Source organism: Gallus gallus, chromosome 2 (assembly GCF_016699485.2).
Source record: "Gallus gallus isolate bGalGal1 chromosome 2, bGalGal1.mat.broiler.GRCg7b, whole genome shotgun sequence".
Lineage (NCBI taxonomy): Eukaryota > Metazoa > Chordata > Aves > Galliformes > Phasianidae > Gallus > Gallus gallus.
In genome coordinates this window covers 54,568,694-54,588,397 of record NC_052533.1, presented here as the reverse complement: position 1 = coordinate 54,588,397, position 19,704 = coordinate 54,568,694, and the positions used below count along the sequence as shown (strand labels likewise).

Below are 19,704 nucleotides of genomic sequence, written 5' to 3'. Positions count from 1 at the left end.
TTTCTTTCTTTCTTTCTTTCTTTTTTTTTTTTTTTTGTCATGCATATCTGTAATAGAAAATGATGACTCTTCTATCACTCCGTGTGAAGTGAAAAATACATTAAAATATACTTTATTTCTTTCTTCCCTCAAGGAGAAAAAAAAATAGGCAAAACTAAGTTCCTTTCATTAAGGATCATGAATATATATATATGAAATATAGAACCATCTCAAAAATGCAGAGACCCAAATATCTCATATGTATTTGTAAAGCATATGCATGCATTTGCTCACTTGTCTACAAGGGTTGATCCGAAAGTAATGCCTCCTATTTCATTATATTGACCCATGACATCAGAAGTGGACGTTAGTATGGCAGTAGAGGCTGAATCTTCCACCGATATTCTGTTAAATTTTGTTGCCATGCAACAGAAGGAAGCAGAGGGGCAGCCTGACAGAATGGTGTCTGACATTGAAATGTATATGAAGCAAAGGTATATAATTGAACTGTTCTGTGCAGAAAAAAAAAAAAAAAAATGGAACCCATTGACATTCATTGACACTTGCAGAAAATTTATTGAGACCAAACAGTGGATATTCACACAGTGAAGCAGTGGGGGGCTCACTTCAGCAGTGGTGATGGTGTCAATGCCAGTGGATCACCTCAGGTGGTGTGCAGGCTCTTGTTTATCACTGGTGAAAATGCATAGCTAACAGTGGTGACTGTTGAAAATTAGTGTTTTGTAGATGAGAATTTGCTCTATCAAGTAGTCTTATTTTATTCTTTATATCTACTGTAGTTTCTTTGGAGCAACCTACATATACACCTCACTGCTGTTTTGAAAGTTTTTGTTGAAACAGAATGCAGGCTCATACTTTTACTGACTGCTTTACATAGGCTAACTTCCTATAAAATGATTGTGTTCCAGAGTGACTGCCACAGTCCTTTTTTTTTTTTTTTATTTTTATTTTTTTAAAACACATTATCACACCACCATCATTTTTCCTTCACTGGATAAAGAGAGGAGCATAGTGCAAGACTAGAGTCCTTGCCTGACATACAGGCCTACATCACAAAACTTACGTTGGCTTGAATGGAAGTTCTTTGGAAGGCACAATTGTGTTTTCAGGTCTTTGGCATATTTTTCAGAGAATCATTTGGGTTGGAAGGGACCTTTAAGATCACCTGGTTCCAACCCCCTGCAATAGGCAGGGACACCTCCCTCTAGACCAGGTTGCTCAAAGCCCCATCCTGCCTGGCCTTGAATGCATCCAGGAAGACGGCATTTGCAACCTCTCTGAGCAACCTGTCCCAGTGTCTCACCACCCTCACAGTAAAGAATGTCTTCCTAATATCTAATCTAAACCTACCCTCTTTCAGTTTAAAGTTGTTTCCCCTTGTTCTGTTGCTACCTGCCCTTATAAAAAGTTCTTCCCCAGCTTTCCTGTAGGCCTCCTTCAGGTACTGAAAAGCTGCGATAAGGTCCCCCTGGAGCCTTCTCTTCTCTAAGCTGAAGAGCCCAATCTCTCTCAGCCTGTCATCTTAGGGGAAGTGCTCCAGCCCTCTGATCACCTTCATGGCCTCTGGACTTGCTCTAACAGCTCGATGTCCCCCTTGTGTTGGGGGCCCCAGAACTGGATGCATTACTCCAAGTGGGGTCTCACCAGAGCAGAGCAGAGGATCAGAATGACTTCCCTTGGCCTGTGGTCACGCTTCTCTTGATGCAACCCAGTATATGGTTGGCTTTCTGGACTGCAAACATACACTGCTGGCTCATGTTGAGTCTTTCATGAACCAGACAGACACCTTCAAATCCTTCTCCTCAGAGCTGCTCCGAAGACATTCGCAGCACAACCTGTGTCTGTGTTTGGGATCACTCTGACCCAGATGCAGGACCTTGCACTTGTCCTTGTTGAACGAACTTCATGAGGTTAACTCCCTTAACCATGTATTAATTTTCTGAGTTCTATCAGTCATTCCCCTCCCCATTCCCCTAAGTGGGAGGATTGATGAGAAGACTACCTGTGCCCTTAACGCTTCACTGCTGCTTCCAGCTCCTTGTAGTCCCTTCTGACACTCTTCAGGTTGCTAACAGCTGTGTCACTGGTGCCTACAAGAAAGAGCAGCAGTGAGTAGTAAGTAGTCCATGGGACGTAGAAGGTCTGGCAGCCTCTCTGTCACATCCTTGATGTAGGCTCCTGGGAAGCAGCAGACCTTTCTACAGAGCAGGTCAGGACAACAAATGGGTGCCTCTGTACCCCTCAGAAGATAATCAAACACCGCTATCACCTGTCACTTTTTTTTAGCTGCAGTAGCTGCTATGCAATGGGGAGCAGGTCCGGCTGCCTTACTCAGCTCTGATGGCTTACCTGTTACAGTTTCTTTTTCTTTCTCAGTCTGCAGAACCATGAAGCAGTTCTGCAGAGGCACCTCTCACTTTGGGGCAGGTTTCTTCCTCTTGTTAGTCTTTCTCATGAAAATTTGCCATTTCTCATCACTGTTGTCTTCTCCCCCCCCCCCCAACTGGATGCACCAACGGAGGAGTTTGGGGCTGTTGTGCCCCGGACTGGGGATTCAATGCAGATTGCACGTGATTCTGGCTGACTTTCTCTAGCTCTGCCTCCCTGATAGCACACAGCTTTTTGACTGTCTCCTGCATCTCAGCCAACTGTCACAGAAGGTCCTGCACCTGGGCACATCTTACATAGGCAAGCTTGCCTCTCACCTCTGCTCCTGGAGCAAGGTCCAGACACTTTCCACAGATCACGATCTGCACAGCTGCTCCTCCCTTTAGCATCTCTGAGTGGAGGCATTGATTGTGTCCAGGGTAGGTGGTGCACACTCCCCTGCCAGAGCTACAGCCTTAGCTTGGCATCAAGTACTCACCATTCTGCTTTGAGGGTTGGCTGAACTCTGCTCTCTTGGTATTGCTCTGGCAAAGGAAGCCCCTCAGACCCACTTGTACCTTGAAATCAGTTGCTCCAGTTCTGTCTGGGCTGGCTCCAAGGCAGCTGTTCTCGACTCACTGAATTGAGATTTTTCATTGCTGTAAGGCAGCTGGCAGTATCTGAACTGCCCAGGAAACTCCTAGCAGCCTTCCTGAAGAAAGATTTTCTTAAACTTACCCTGTAGTGATAAATAAACAAACAGAAAAACCTTACAGATTATAAAACTTGACTCAAAATTGAAGGTGTTTGTTTTGCTTCTTTTATGATTGCAGGTCACTCTAGATGGTGGCCTTGCCTTTCTTTGTTAACTTGCTATCCTCTTTACAATAAAACAGGAAATCTAGGACTCTGCTTAAAGCAAAATTTGTAAAGTGGTTACATGAATCCTAAGGAAGGGTTACTTTCCCTCAAAACATTTTCCATTTGTTTCTCAGTAATTATTAACCAATAACCTCATTTCTCATGTTAAATAAAGCTTGTGAGTTTTTTTATTCCTTAAAACTGCATGAAATTTCTCATAGAACATAAAGTTATATACATTTATATGCAAGACATCTTTATCTTCTGGTCACCAAAAATTCAATTGACTCGCCAAGTAAATTCCTTCTGGGACTGCTTCACTGGAATGTTCAAACGCTTTAAAAAAAAAAAAGAAAGAAAAAAAAAAAGAATATCCTCATCATTTTTCTTTAAGTAAGAAAGAAATTGATCCCAAATTGTAAGGTTAATATCCAAAACTATTAAGCAATACATGTACATACACACACACATATACACGACATCGAGCCTATGAAGACAGTTATGATACAAATGCAAAAAATCTACTCTCTATGTCATTTGTCCACTGCCAAATATGCTTCATGTCAGCTCCATGGATTTTAGTAAATATTTTAGAAATACCTGGATCATTTAGTGCAGAGAAGAAAAGTGAGGTTCTAGCTAGAAAAATATTTCTGTGTCAAATCATGGTGAATTAGGATTAAAAAAAAGTAAAAATCATTCCCTTTAGTGCCTAAAGCATTAAAGCACTTGGGCATCAAATACAACAAATGAAGTGCCTTGTTTCCAATGTTATGTGTGCTTAGACCAGTCAGATAATTGTTTTCCAGAAGTCCTGATCTCTGCCAGTAAGAAAGGTTAAGGTTAAGGAGCAGTCTTTTAATCTTCATGCCATGGGTCAGTTACTCCCATGCAGTGATGGCTCAAAGGAGAGTTTTCCCTTCTAGAGAAATAGTCCAGACACACTGCAAAGCTGAAACGGCTCTGAAAAGTATGAACTTCTGTGTGGACTGTTAGTATAAAAAAGCTTTGGTTTCACCTCAACTACTCCTGTCAGCAGTGCTAAACCTTGGTAGGGATATTCCCTGGTACCACCCATGGAAATGAAGGTTTTTCAGTGCCTAACAGAGTAGGATGTATCTTAGCAGGGACTTCAAAACGTTTAACTTACCCTGTTTAGCATTGCCTCCTGGAACCTAAACCAGCATCAGCTGTTTAAACCTCTTTGCATGTTTCTGTTCACTATGTATCAGCCATGGACACAGAAAGAGAGAAGAGCACCAAAGTAGTACTGTATCTCCGAGTGGAATAGACACTGACGACAGGAATTTCAGTCCTTCATCATTATTGGATTTACTTTATGAAGTGGTTGCTATCTTATACTGATAAAAGAAAAGGTAAATACTCCACATACCATGTCTAATTTAATTTGATCTTTCAGATACATATGAAAGCCTTTCATTTAAAGGTCAGTATAAGACAATGACAGAGGGCTACTTCTTCATCTGATGTCTGAGTTCATCATGTGGGCTAAATGTCAATATCTATATGAAATCCCCCTTTTCTCTCCAGACTGCCTAATGACTTTCTGGGAGCAAAACTTTCTACATGCAGTAGGGATTGAAGTAGACAGTACTGGCAGAAACAACATGAACTCCAGACCCAGACCGTGGGCTTTATCCCGTAGCTAGGGGAAAATTGTTTACCAGCTATCATTTCCACAGATGAAGGAAAAAAATAACTGTAAAACAACAACCAACAATAATTCATTTTTACTGGTTTTTACATCATCAAATGCAATACTGGATATTCTTTCTCACACTAAAGAGGCTGGGTTTTTAAAGAAGCCTAGTGGTAAATTCAGTGCCATATGAACCCCTGGACAGTTTAAAATTCCTGCTCTTTCCTTTTCATGTGCAGGAGTCTTTTCCACTCCATTATAATCTTTGACTGTTAGAGCTAGAAACTAAAGGTGCTATTCTTCTATCTTTTTATCCTTTCTATAATTTTAATAAAAAGTAGATTTAGTCATAAGATCTAAATCATAGTAAGACATGAGGTCCATTTTCTCTGAATATACATATGTATATATGTGGGAAACCGAAACTTGTGGATGAACGTGCCTGAACTGTTCTTGCTGCAAATAGCAGTCTGAAAGTCTCAGCAAGATGGCAGGAGAGATGTTCCAGACACCAAAATGATAAGCTGTTAAAAGAGGAGCATATTTCCTTGGATCATTTACAATTGGCTTTCACAATAAGGCAGTTCACCCCTATACTGCTTTTTGCAATAAAAAAAAAGAAGAGTTTGCTCAGCTGCTTTTGTCTCTGCTTTTTTGTCCTGGGGCATTTCTGGTTTTAGAAATATCACTGTTATTCATCATTATTATTAATATTGTTGCTAAAGACAATTAGAATACCTTTCAGGTTTCAGAGCATCTACTGTCAGAGTATGAGTGACAGGGCTTCAGGACTTCACTCAGTTCTATAGATAGATCAAGGCTCACACAAAACACCAAATCTAGGTAAGCTGCTGCTAGGATTCAGGATTACCTTAGCTATTTAAACATCATTACCATTGAATTGATGTCTGATAGTTAGAAAGACTGAAAGACTTTGATGCTCAGTACAACCTTAATCTATGTGTATTTACAGTTTCAAGCTCTTTTGAGGGGATCTGCAGTGAAGTTTAGACAAGTTCATGCTGTCCATAGGAAGAAGGATGCACAGAGGTGGTAGCCTTTGTTTGGGATCCCTGAAGCTTTCAGTGAGGAGACTTGCTGACCTCACAGTAAAGAAGGTTGGAGTGGGTTCAGAGGAGGGCCACAAAGATGATCTGAGGGCTGGAGCACCTCTCTTATGAGGAAATGTTGAGGAAGCTGGGATTGTTACATTTGAACAAGAGAAGGCTTCAGGAAAACCTCATTTTGATCTTCCAATACATGAGAGGGGCTTAAAGGCAGGAAGGATACTGATCTTTTATGCAGGTAGATAGTGACAGGATAAGGTGTTGCTTCTGCAACTATGATGTTAGCCTCCTGTGTTAGCCATCTTGCGCACACTGACCAATTACCTGATCAGGGCCAAATGACTGCAGACGCATACCAATATGATGAGCAGCAAAATGACGTTTAATCACTACCAACCACAGCTTATATATATTTTTACCTAAACAACCGTGCTGTCATGTCCCACCCTGATTGGTTCGCACCAGATAACATTGTGCCTTATTTGGCCGCTTCCTCATTCTTTCACATCTTTCTTCTTTTCTTGTTTTCTCTGCATCAAGGTCAGCACAATAGCACTGTCTCACTATGCTTAGGGAGAAGCCTGTCCTGTACATCCCGTACCCCCGCAAGACGCCTACTACAACAATAGGGGAAATAGATTTAAACTGAAAGAGGTGTGCTTTAGGTTAAATGTTAGGAAGAAATTCTTCGCTGTGTGAGATTGGTGATGCACTGGAACAGGCTGTCCAGAGAAGTTGTGGATGCCCCATCCATAGAGGAGTTCAAAGCCAGGCTAGATGAGCTCCTGGACAGTCTGATCTAGTGGTTGATAACCCTGTCCAAAGCAGGGGGTTGGAACTAAATGATATTTAAGATCCCTTCCAAACCAAGCCATTCTACGATTCTGTGATGATCTTGCATATTTCAGCTGCCTCCTCACAGTTGGAAGTTAGCTTAGCCTCTTTCTCTTGCAGGGTCTTAGGACAAAGCTATTGGTCTGACCATGTCACTGTGTGATATTACACATCAGAATCTCTCTCTGATTTCCGAATACTATGCTGCTTGTGATTTCCTCACACAACCTGGCCACCTGATCAAAAACATTGCTGAGCTGGGCACACTTGCATGCGTGACACACCCTGCACTGCCCTTAGGCCCAGATTCTGGAGCTCCCCACAGCTGAGGGCCTGGGTAGCTGTGCTGCGCTCTGGGAGATCACTCTGGGTGCGAGCGTCAGTCTGGAAAGGTTGTGGCCCCTCTGCCTGGGTACCTGTGTCAGCAGGACCATTGTGCACATGGTCACTTTGTTTCAACCGAGGGACTCCTGCTACTCTCAGAAAAGAGAGAGAGCAGGCCACACTCCCTGAGCCCTCCCTGTGCTGCTACACAATCGGTTCTGCCATGCTCTGTTTACCCCTCTTATTTGCCATGCTCCAGGTCCATTGCACCTATCTAAAGCACCAGTCTACTTTGTATGAACCAGTTTCACAAAGAGCCAGTTTGATTTAGTTGTATACTGTATGGTGTTCTCTTGACAGGAAAGTATACCTTGAAACTTTTTGCCTATGCATTTTCTAAACTTTTTAGATCCAGTTCTCCCAGTAAATTTGTTTGCAGTGCTGCCTGCACTTTTTTTTTTCCCTATATCTAAATCTACGTCATGTTTTCATACCAGAAAATTTGAGCATTTTGGTTCTAGGAAGAGACTCTTTGTTTTTATATCTTAAGGGTGTAAGATATTTCTTTTTTCCTCTTTAGGAGAATTTGTAAGTTTTAGAAGGTTTACAGTATCTGCCAGTGGAAGATGATCCCCACAGGAGACAAATCTGCGATGAGATGAGGAGGTGAAAGCATAAGGCAGAAGAGGACATGGAGAGCTAGGAAAGGACAAAAGGATGAAATGGAGGACAACAGAGACGATTCAAAAGGTATCAGTGTTAAGAAGCAGGACGGAAAGATCCTTCTTTCTTCATCCCTTCCTGCATCCTTCCATCCCTCCCTCCCTTCTTTCTTTCTTTCTTTCATCCTAGGAGTAATGAAGGATGTTTTAACTCATTCCTATTTCCATTGTTTTTTAAAATAAACATGAATTTAAAGAAAACTGATAACATTCCTCAAATGCAAGACAATGAGTCACTGAACTATGATGAAAATTTAACCTTCTTTCCTAATAATAAATGCTTAGACAAAGTAGAACAGCTTTGAAAGGTGATGCTTAAAAGCTTTGACTACAAAGTAAGCCTAGAGATGGTGATTACTGCCTTGTGACCTCAGGCTCTTTGATTTCAAAGTTCTGTTTCAGAGGAGAAGGGAATTTGAAATGTTTTCTCATACCTTATAGAGTTTTACCTTGTGACCTGCTGAAATTAAAGGCAGATAGATAACACATACTCTCTGACTGATGTCTTCTACAAATCTTCTTTGTACTCATTTCAGAGTGGACAGGTAGGATTGGTGTAGCTCAAGTGCTGTGAGATCACATGCATGAGTAATGCCAGAATGATGGCAACCAGGAGATGATGTCACGTTCTGTGGGGTTAGCAAACCTGTTAGGACTGGCTGCAGTAAAATAATAATAATGGCAACAATAAAATTGATACATTAGGCACCTATGTTGCAGTATGACAACTGAGCAGCAGATTTGAGGTTTTCTAGGGGGAAGACTGTATCTTAGGCGGGTCCCAGTATCTGGGCCTACGTCTACTTTTTGATTACATTTGAAAATGATAGCCAGTAGCTTCAACTGATCCAGCTCTTCTAAAGTTCTGCTAAGTTCAGTCAAAACTTCAGTATGTTTGTTCATTTTTTTTTTCCTATTAAGTCTGAAATGTTTTAATAGGCATTGCAGCCTGCAATGACAAATAGAGATGAGGAAGTCTGGAGACTTGTATGTCTTATAGACACTATTGAGTACAGATCAGTGTCATCCCTGTATTTATTACTCACTTTTGACTATAGGAAAGAAAGTACGTTGTGATTCAGAGCAAAACGTTTTCATGTTTCCTACTTTCACTAGTTATCCTAAAATTGCTCAGCTAGGATCAGCAAAGATTTATGCAGTTACCAGTTAAATGCAACTTTGAAATATGTTAAATATGCATGCTAAACATTTTCTTTCTTCAATCTGTTCTGCTACAGCAGCATGCCAGCTGCGTAGAGCACTCCCAGTTCTGTCAACAGGAGCATTACTGTTGCTTCAGTGGGAACAAGACTGAGCTCATAAAGCCAGAATGAAAACATTTTTGTATCTTCCCTGTGTTCTTGGTAGTGTTTTTGTTCTTCTCCATCCAACCACCTGCTTAGTCACTATCAGCAGGTAGATTGTGTAATATCCATTCAGAAATAAGCGTACTAAAAACAGTTCCCTAGGTCAAGGTCACAGCTTAGTTCCTAAAGGAAAAACACTGATCTAAACAAGTGGTCTCAGGGGGAAGGCTGTTCTCAGTTTGCAAATGTGTTCAGTGTTGCATTTGAAAGCCACAACAAGAGCAAGGCTTAGGGACATATCACAGCTCTGATTCATTTCCATTCATGCAAAAAAAGGTCTTGTTTTTTTCTTTTTTTTTTTTTAATACCATAGCATTTTTTCAAAACAGTGTCTTGAAGGTTACCTACTCATTAATTAGGTGTCTGTAGTCTTAAATCTTTTCCAGTCTCACCACCTACTGCTAATACAAAGGCCTGTTTTAAAATGATGTTTGACTCTACAGCACCCAGTAAGGGTTTTTGTACACTGGACTGTTATTGCAACATAAATATGCATAAAGGAACTTTGCACCTGATGCAATTCTCCACATAAGTAGTAATTCACCTCTGTTGCTGCTGGAGGATGAGCATTAAACCAGATTAAAAAGACACACTACTAGAGCCTCTCAAAGTAAATTTATGTATTACAATAGAAAACTAACCTAAATATCATTAAAGTACTTGGGAGTCTGCTGGAGAAACAAATGAAAGCGCAAGGCTTGTAAACAAAAGAAATATTAGTTTTTATTCTTTTTCCTCCAGTACATATATGTGCACTGCAAAAACAGCAATTATATGTAACTCCAATTTCCTTAATATCTTGGCTTTTAAAAATTAGAGACAACTCTTTCTTTGGGAACATCATTCACATAGGGATAACATGTAGTTTATTACTAAATAGCTCTGGTTGAAATTCCATAGTATTCTTAACTATGATGAACAGTAATACTGTTGTCATAGATAACGTCAAACACATTTCAGCAACACCATGAAATATGAATTAATTCTACACACATTTTATTATGAATAGCTACCAGCAATATTGTGACTTTTCAAAATCAATGAGGACTGGAATTATTCTTAGATAATTGCTATAAAAAGAAACACATGATTTTAAACATTCCACAGAGAGGAGATAGTTGGAAACTGTTTCCTCATCTTGAAAGAACCCAGTTTTATATGTCTACCTGATACAGCTGCAGGACTTTGAAGACCCAGTCAAAGTCAATTTGATGTTACCACTCGAGGCAAGTAATTTGCCCCCACTGAGGAAAGTCTCCAGGATTTCATTGCTACCAACTAGTTTTGTAAGTTTAGCAGGAAGCAGACTTGCTCCATAGAAAACTTTCCCAGTGTTTACCATATCCTGAGTCTTAGAAAGCTTTGTGTTGCCCTTGGATAAAACTTTTTAGCATCCATATTCCCTGGGTTCTTGTATTTCAGCTAACCTGAAATAAGGACTGAGCAAGATTTTCTTACCAATTGCATGCACACCTAGCCTGCCTAGGACTGAGTCTCCTTTCAGGCAAGCCTTCAATGACTTTCATAATGGATAGGTCAACCTAAGACTAAGGCACTCAGAGGCATGACAGTTGAGACTGAGTTCTGGCAGAAGACTGACATCAAGTATCAGAGGGGCCTTTGAAGATGGGAAAGGAATACAGTGGGAAAAAGCAGTGAAAATCAGGCATAGAAGACTTTGTGTTTTATAACGAAGGTGCCACTAGAGGCCAGATTGGAGATTACATCAAATGGAGACATTTGAAGACATGAAAACAGGTTCAGGAAGGAGGCAAGGGTGACTGTGAAGTGTAGTCAGGAGAATGAAAAACAGCATCAAGATCAAGACTTTCTGAGACCAGGCCAAGAAGCTTGAGAAAAGAACAAGTGCAATTGGCTGTCTGGGATGATACAAATAAACAAGAGACAGATCTGGGTCACTTGGATTAAGCGTTGGGTAATGTGGCCAGACTAATCTATGCTTGTCCTAGGGGTAGAGGAGGGTTTTATTCTAGCCTTGTACTTGCCTGACCTTAGTTCAGCCCCCTGCACAAATCACAGAAGCTGATAAAGTCCCTGATGAACATAAACCCAAAGGAAATAGAAGTATATCTTCAACCATGCCATTTCTTCCCCCCCTCAAGAGCAGCTTGGGATCTACATTCAGACAGGCTCTCAGTTACAAGAGGAACCTGTAGAGCCGAGACTATCTGTGTAAAACTAACATACAAATAAATACCAGAACATTAAACATCAAACCAAGTGAGTATGCTTTGACTGGCAACCTGAGGGGCAGTATCACCCCTTGAACTAGCTACCACAGAAAGTTACATCTGAGGACCATGCTGTTTCCTTGAGCAACTCTAGAGGGTTTAATGTCAGGAATTATAAGTAAAAACATCCTAGCTCCACTTAAATCTTACGGGAAGCTGTAAAACCACAACTCTGCTCTTGTATTTTTGTACATAACACAGCTGCTATTCGTTGGCATAAACCATGGTTCTACCTTGTCTGTAGCTTAGGACAGGAGACAAGTTTCAGTGAGCGTAAAGGAAAAGCAATGGTTTCCCTTGCCTCTGTCTATAACTTGCAACTTAATTTGAACAGGATCTCTCCCCTTTGGAGCAATTCAATAGTAGGAAAAAACAGATTGCTGGCTTCAAAACCAGCAGAGTCAGATAAGCACCTGTACTAGAACCACATCAGAAGAGGGATGAATGGTAAATCTGTTGTGGGTCCCTGTCACTGACACCCCACTGATAACTTAGAAGTGATCTGCCTAAAGACTATGTTACATGCAGCAGCAGAAACTAACACAAACATCATACTTTTTGGGATTACATTGACAAATACTTCACAAAGAGCTGCTTTAAGCTAAAATGTCAACATCCACCCCAGCATCTTGAGAAAGGGACAAAAAAAAAAGCATACTTTCAAAACACTAAGTGAAGCAGTAACAATCTCAGATGTGACTGTGTAGCATACTTAGAATACAAGCCAGAGCAAACTCAAAACCAAATCTTCAAACCTGATAGTAATCTCTAAAGATTGGACTCCCAACCTGGTGCCTCTCACTATTTCCTCATCTCCCCAGCTAACAGTAAAAACATTTCTGATTGCATGCTTTTATTACTCTTTAGATGAGGAGATTCTTTGCTGACAAACCAGGATTACATTCATGTGGCCACCAGGACTTTGTCACTTCAGGAACATCAGCAACCCTAGAAGATTTGAATGCTATACAAACAATTGTGATAAGTGGCAACTGTGGCAGGATGAAGAACAATTTTTACTTTACTCTCTCCCTTCCTTTATTCCAGGCATTTAGCTACTGTAGATTAACATTGTCTTTCATGTAGAAGCAGTAGCTGACATCTCTTAGACTTCAGAGGTGAGAAGAATCCCAAAATTCAAAAACCAACCAACTTCAGTAGGGAATAGTAAGACCAATAGGCATTGCAGATTAGTTGGATGTGCACTTTATTGCAATTTGCTATTTACAAAACAAGCACGAAACAGCATTACTTTCAAGAGTAGTTTGATCAAGATTCTTCAATTGTTAATTCATGTTTAGTTGCTTCCTCAATGTTTATAAGTTGGCGAAGCACCCATTCTCTTTGTTTCTTTCTCTGTTAGAGAAAAGAAATAGTCAGTCTGACCTGTTTAGACTTCACATGCTTTAAAACAACAACAACAAAAAAAGCACAGCTAGATTTGGGCTGAACATTTTAATTTGTTTTAAGCTAAGAAGTTTTAACTCTTAGAGTGAGCAGATCTTCCTTCTTCCTGAGCTTTCAATGTACTTGTGAACAATAGTGAGAAGGAAAAAAAATAAAATCCACAAATAAATCCAAGAAAACAGAACTTGATGGTTTCCACACTAACATGACAGTCCTCAGACTCTGAATCCATTGTCTTATTTTCCTTTTAGTGGACTTTCCACAGAGTCCATGCTGATAATCAAAGCTGCAGGAAACTGAAATCTCTAATTCCATTTTTAATCAAACTAGACTACCTGTATAAGGATTACTAATCTAAGCTTCCCCCAGGATACCTTACACTACTGGAAGGATTGCATGCAAGACCAACATTAGCAATGACTAGGATACTTTCTATAAAGCATTATGATTTCAATTAAACAGGCCAAGTAGTAGATTGTTTATTTTTCCGTTTTCAGTCTCCAATATGAAGAAATTTGAGAAATTTTCCAGCTTAAGCCACTAATCTCTTCCTATTCTTAAGTTCCTCCTACAGAAAAAAAAAAAACCCACCAAAACTACTTCTGCAGTAGCATTCATATACTGACATGCAAGTACATAAGCTAAATTAAATACCAGGTGAGTAAACCACATCTAGTCTAGTTAGGGATGATATCACAGAATCTAAGTAGTTACAACCCAGTTCATACTGATACATTCTTATTGATAAAGTTGTGGAGATGTTGTATAACCAAAATATTTCTCTATTACTAGAAAGATGTGTAAATGCAGTATTGGCACAAAATTATGCTATTTCACAGTATGTGGAGAATATAATTACCACAGTAGCTTTATCAATTTTCTTCTTTTTCAACATTGGAGGATCTTTTATTCCTGGTATTCCAGAAACCATCCATGAAGATCCACTCTTGGGAGTTACTGCAATCTTCTCAGATGCTTCTGTGGGAGTCTGAGTTTCCACACTTGAGACAGCCTTTTCACTTGCCTCTTCATTTGATTCATCAGATGCCAGTACTGTGGAAAGTCGTCTTCCTGAATACACAACTTGAGAACTTTGGCTTATCTCTCTGCTGGAATCTTGCAAGTCAAATACTGCTGAAAACCTTTTAGGAGACATATAAGGGAAGTATGCTTCAACACTTGCTAGTGATAGTTGAGCTACTGATCTTCCTGGAGTTGATTTTGGCACTGGGGATACATAAGCTCTCTTACTGAGATCTTGGTCCTTGACTAACCAATTGATTGGACCTGAAAGAGACAGCGTTTTTCTTGAGAGCATTGAGTCCACTGGAGTGCTGTGTTTCACCAGCTTCCTTTTTAGAGATCTTTTAACATTTGGAATAGAATCTTCTTCCTCTGACATCTGGAAGTCAGGTTTGCTGTCTTAAAGTAGAAAGAAAAGAAAATCGTGTCATTGCTCATATAGCATAAGATGTCATGCAAAGTGTTCAATTCCAAGAAAAAAAATGCAAACATGAAAATAGGAGCACTCTCTCTATATTAATTTTACCTATTACATAGATGAATATTCTTAAAGGGTTTAAGAGATTAGAAGACACTTATTCCTGTCTCAGCCCTCTGCATATGGAGCTCCACAAAGGCTAAAACTTAAAGCAATCCTATTAGCTGTGACTTCGTTATGATAGTTGTTTCTCTTTTTCCTTCAGCGTAAGCAGATATGCCTGGGGGTTGCAGTTATTGAAACTATGGAAGACAACGGTAACTGTGGCATGCCAAAAGGAATCAAATAGCAAAGTACACTGGAGTAACAGAGGCATTCTGGTTTCAAACAATAATCTGTCTTCCTCTAATTGCCATTTTGTTACTCTTGTTTGAACAACCATTTTTAGAAAAGCTTCTAATTCCCTCCCACTTATTCAGCATTTTGTAGAAAGTCTTACTGCTTCTGAACTTCGATCCTAAAATGTTTTGTACAGTTAAATTTACAACAGCGGCAAGGTTGCTCTTTCATTGGTTACTTTCCTACTTCCACAGCTGCATCAGCAACAGAAAAGAACTCATCTTCTTAAACTTGGAGAAGCCTAAGATAAATATACCTTAAAGTAGATAAATATTTAAGATGGATTTTCTAATTGTAAGTGTTCTGATATTATTCTAATAATTGCTGAAATGTGTTGTTTCATGAAGCAGTTCAGATATTTTACACAGGCTGATTGTGTAAAAGAGCAACAAATTTTCAGTACCTATGTTCTGAGATCTCTATATGAAAGATCACATATGGGGGTTGAGTGAGGTGGACTTCTATGTTATTAAAGGCATCAGTTCTCCATTCATTGGAAATGTTTTGCACCTGTGTAGAGTCTAAGAGTTTGGTAGTGCCACACCCACTTCACGTTTCTAGAGAAGACAAGAGGGAAAACAGGGAAACTTCTTCAACAGATACATTTTTTTTTTTCCTTTGTTAGAAAGAGGAAGGAACAGAAAACCTTTACCACTTAATTTGAATAACTATTTCTCCTCCAACTTCTGAATATTGTCAGCTTTCACAACTGACTATAAGCAGCCCTGAGCTGATGTTGTTTTTTTCCCCCTCCCTGTTCAGCCACATTAACGTCCCTTAGTCTTAGAAGCATATTGGTAGTAAGTTTACATGAATAAACTAGAACTGGAAGTCAGCATAAGTTCGCATCTCCTCAAATCCCCTCCACCCCACAGTACTACTATACATTTTGATGCTTTTCCCTTACTCATTAAATAACAGTTCACATGAGTAATTAAAAGCTTTTATTTGTACTTTTAAAGATAGCTTTTAAGATTGTTTCCAACAGAACTTCTGAGAAGAACAAAACCATTCTCCATACTTTAGACACACCTGTAAGAAACACTATTCCCCCCCAGTTGTATTAATAATACCATTTAATGACATCCAGAAAAATAGGGAGGAAGAGAAATCTAAAAATGGCAGAAAAAGTTAAAACAATTAAGAATGATAGAATCCAAAGTGAAGGAACACATCCTCAGCAAAAGAAAACAACCTTACCCATGGTATTACACTCCATGTGAGATCTTCTACTACTTCACTCCTTTTCAGGTGATCCAACTAAAGCTGCTTCAGTTCTTATAGCCCCAGTGCCTTCCCAGCATTCTTTGCTGCAGAGACTCCCCAAATGATGCATCTGACATTTTTTTAGGAGTTTCACTGGTGCTGCTAAATGAAAAAAAATGCTGAATAGTAATCTAAGATGAAGTAGTCATAGGAATACAGGGTATCCAAATTATCTATGTGCTAAATTTATTGCTGTTTAGGCTCTGCTGCTTGCTATCTACTTCAATGATAATAAATCACTAGATTATTATTATTGGTTTCACATAGCTGTTTATGACATTTTGAGGATCTGTTACAAGATGGATGTTTGTTAATGGACATGTATCTGTTTCCATTCAGATTTTATTTTCTCTGTTTTTATTACCTGAAAAATTAATGATAGAAAAAAAAGTTAAATCTTCAATGAAAAACTCTTCTTTTAAGAAAATATAGGTAGTGAGAATACACTGAATATTGTTTTGCTGCTGTGTGAAGTTCATAGTGTTTGCAGCCAACATTTGTGGAGATTACAGCATTTTATACTGAAGAATTTTGTCTCAAACCATCAGCTCTTAGATGAGAATTGTATTAGTATGAAAGGCTAAGGTTCACATGGAGGACCATAGTTTTTGTTGACAAAAAATGCAGCTGGACTGAACCCCACAGAAGTGCTAGTGAACTTTGTGGAAGAAGACAGTAAACAGCTGCCATCACAACACTGTAGAGCAAGCAGAGACATGGAGGAATGATTGCACAGATACTGGGGTAACCCTTTTAGATGAAGCATGAATTGTAAAGCTTTAAAATCTAGATTCATCAGGCAGACCTAATTTCAGGGCTTTATGTGGATGATCTGAGGCTGTAGTATGCACCTCAGCAGGAGGTCAAAGGTCTGATCTTGCCAGGAGTTGAACTCGTGGTTGCAGAGAATCTGAGCATTTCAAACCTAATCATAAACCACTCTAACTTGCTGTATTAATACTTGCACTATGAATAGAGAGTTGGAGCTACCAGTTCAATATTTAGGAATAACAGGTCTGTCAATACATGGGGTATGTTTCTAGGTTTAAATTATCTGTCCCTATGGAACTGAAAGAGAGCTTGAGAAATTGAGGCACTTTAGAATCACATGGATTGCATAAGTAAACGTTCTGGAAATAAATAGCTGGTCCAGGTAAAGCTATTTATTTCCTAAACTCCCAGGGGAGGTTCCTACAGGAATATTTTGAGAACTAAACATAAAATTATTTTGAGTTATTTGTGGCTGAGTAAAAGAAAAAAAATATCTTGGTCCCTTATAAACATAGAAGAGGCTAGACCAGCCCTTACCTCATTTTGAATATTAGTAGTTAGTTTTCAAACTAGTGGCCTTGTGGCTTCATGAACAGACCCACCAGGTCTTCCATACAGTATCTTGCAGAGCTCAGCAAGGCAGTTCTTTATATAGCACAGAGCAGTGATGTCTTGACATAGTGTTGCAATGTTTGCCCCATCCTGTGTAAGTGGGACATACTACTGCCTTGTATAAGTGGGCCATACTACTGCTTATCCCAGCAAGGGTGGAATGCAAACGATGTTGTGCAGCATGAACCTACACAAGAAGCTTTTTGGTGGGTCTGAGTAATTTACCAAGAAGTAACATGCATTACCATGGGACATTTTTTTTTCCCATAGTGTTCTGATCTAATCTGAGACTACACACTTTCAGTTGCTGCTCTGTTCATTTCATCAGTTCTCACTCTGATTATGTTGCTAAACAGTTCTGAAGAGAACTTGAATGCCAAACTTAGCACCCACATTTACCTAACATATTATGTCAAATCAGTTTTGTATTTCTAGTTTGTTAAGTCATAAATCTTGCAAAAGTGTCCCAACAGTTAGGAGTTTGATATAGTCTGTAGTACCAGGCTTTCTCCCTGCCTTGTGACTAGTCCAAGGGCTTTCTGGTGTGGGTGATTCCACAAAAAGTACGTAACAGGGAGTAGGAAAAGGACCTGGTAAGTGCAGCTCATCAGTGTATTGTCTGATGAATCAAAGTGGGATGATCCTTGTTGGGAGAAATGGAAGGAAGTAGGAAGAGCCAGAGGAATAATACAAGGGATGGTGTTGGCAAATAAGGGGAGAAGAAAAAGAAAAAAAAAGACAAGAAGAGAAGGAGACAAAGAGGAAAATACTTACCTAATTTTACAGTGCTATGAAAAGAATTAGAAGAAAGATTAGGAATGGAAAGGAAAAATCAAAGAGAAAGTAAATTATACTGTATTTCCTAAGCAATTTAGAAAATTTAGGCCCAGATTATTAGTTGCTTTTGGATGAAATCACTCTAAAATTAAAATAAAATTCAAATTCTCATAACCTCTCCTTCCTCTGTCTGAGTTCTGCAGTGTAAAGTCAAATCGGAGTGCTCCAAGACTGACTAACAGACTGAACTTTTCAGTGAAAACCAGAGTGCCACATCTTATTTATCAGCATGAAGGCTGAAACTAGGAGGGAGCCTCATTGTGCACTAACCTCTACAGCTGTAATGCCTTCCTTGGTCTTTCCAGAGTTTTGATACAATGGGATATGCAAAAAGGATCAGAGCCTGTGATTCCCTGAGTTGTAAGTGTCTTGGGCAGCCGTAGAAATTGAAATGCAGGCAGTCCAAAGCCTGTTTAGATATGTAAAGTTGTATGGAGAAGCCCACCGGGACTTTTCAAAAAAGCCTTAACCCTTTATATTCACTGATTGCAGTAGGAAGTACATGCTTGGATGCTCATGAGAATACTGAGATTTGTGAGAGGCTATACTATGGTGGCGGTCATTTCATACATATATTTCATTGAAATCTTCAGAAACCAAGGATTATAATCCTCTGTGGTCTGTTAAACAAAAGCTATGCACATTTATGAACCTAATCTCTAACAGTTTTGGAATTTCAGAAATCTTTTCTTATTGTCAGTGAAACTCCAAATGATGATACTATGATTACTGGAGAAAAAAAAAAAGAAAAGCATAATTTATAGCAGTACTGTGGAAGTGGTACCTTGCACCATTGGAATATTCTGTTTTTTCAGTGTTACAATGACCTTTACTCCTGGTCAGAGACAAGATCAATGTCTGTCCACAGACTGACCTAAGTGTGGTACAATTCCCATTCCAATGGCTATCATAGGTACTTCTCTTAAACAGTCTGAGGTGAAGGCTCTGGGGAATCCTAGATAACTCTGTACACTGGGTAACAAACTGTTTTTCAGATTTTGGGTAGTGTCCCTCTACTATGACTGGATCTGTTCAGCTGGATAGCAAGTCTGATTTTGCATACTAAAAGCCACAACATGGTATGCTGAATGGAGTAACGAGACTGCTTTGTCTCCAAACCATGGCAAATATTCTTAAATGCTTTTAATTTCAATGTTAAAGTTAGAAAATTTCCATCTAGATCCAACAATTTCCTGGAATTAGAAGTAGTATCCTACCAGGCAATTTTTTTTTTTTTTTTTTGCTTTAATGTTGGACTGAGTAAACAAAAGCTTTAAAGAGCACATCTTTATCCCCTCATGTTGTATTGGGGCTCATAGACAAGGTCAGTGACACATCCTCCCTTAGCAAGGCCCAGCTTTGCCCTCAGATACAGTGCTTGGACTCTATGTGAGAGGAGGATTAGGTTGTAAATATTTAAATAAGCTGCTATCTTATAATCAAATATAAAACTCTAAGGCATTAAAAATTGTTGCTTCTCTTGGTTAAACAAGTTTATTATATAGAAGTGCTCATTC

At 39.4% G+C, this 19,704-nt stretch overlaps 1 protein-coding gene across 2 annotated transcripts in view; it reads right to left on the bottom strand.

Moving 5' to 3' along the window:
• Positions 1 to 12,644: 12,644 nt before the first annotated feature.
• The window catches only part of ADCY1 (adenylate cyclase 1), a 192,526-nt gene continuing 185,466 nt past the window's right edge, over positions 12,645 to 19,704 (bottom strand). The window contains exons 20-23 of one of the 2 annotated variants that reach the window (XR_003073678.3): positions 15,902 to 16,069; positions 15,105 to 15,258; positions 13,721 to 14,283; positions 12,645 to 12,810 (exon numbers count right to left, since the gene is read on the bottom strand). The gene's annotated coding sequence lies outside the window, so the exon portion shown is untranslated. The remainder of the gene's footprint in view (positions 12,811 to 13,720; positions 14,284 to 15,104; positions 15,259 to 15,901; positions 16,070 to 19,704) is intronic. The other variant, XR_003073677.3, reaches the window with a different exon arrangement.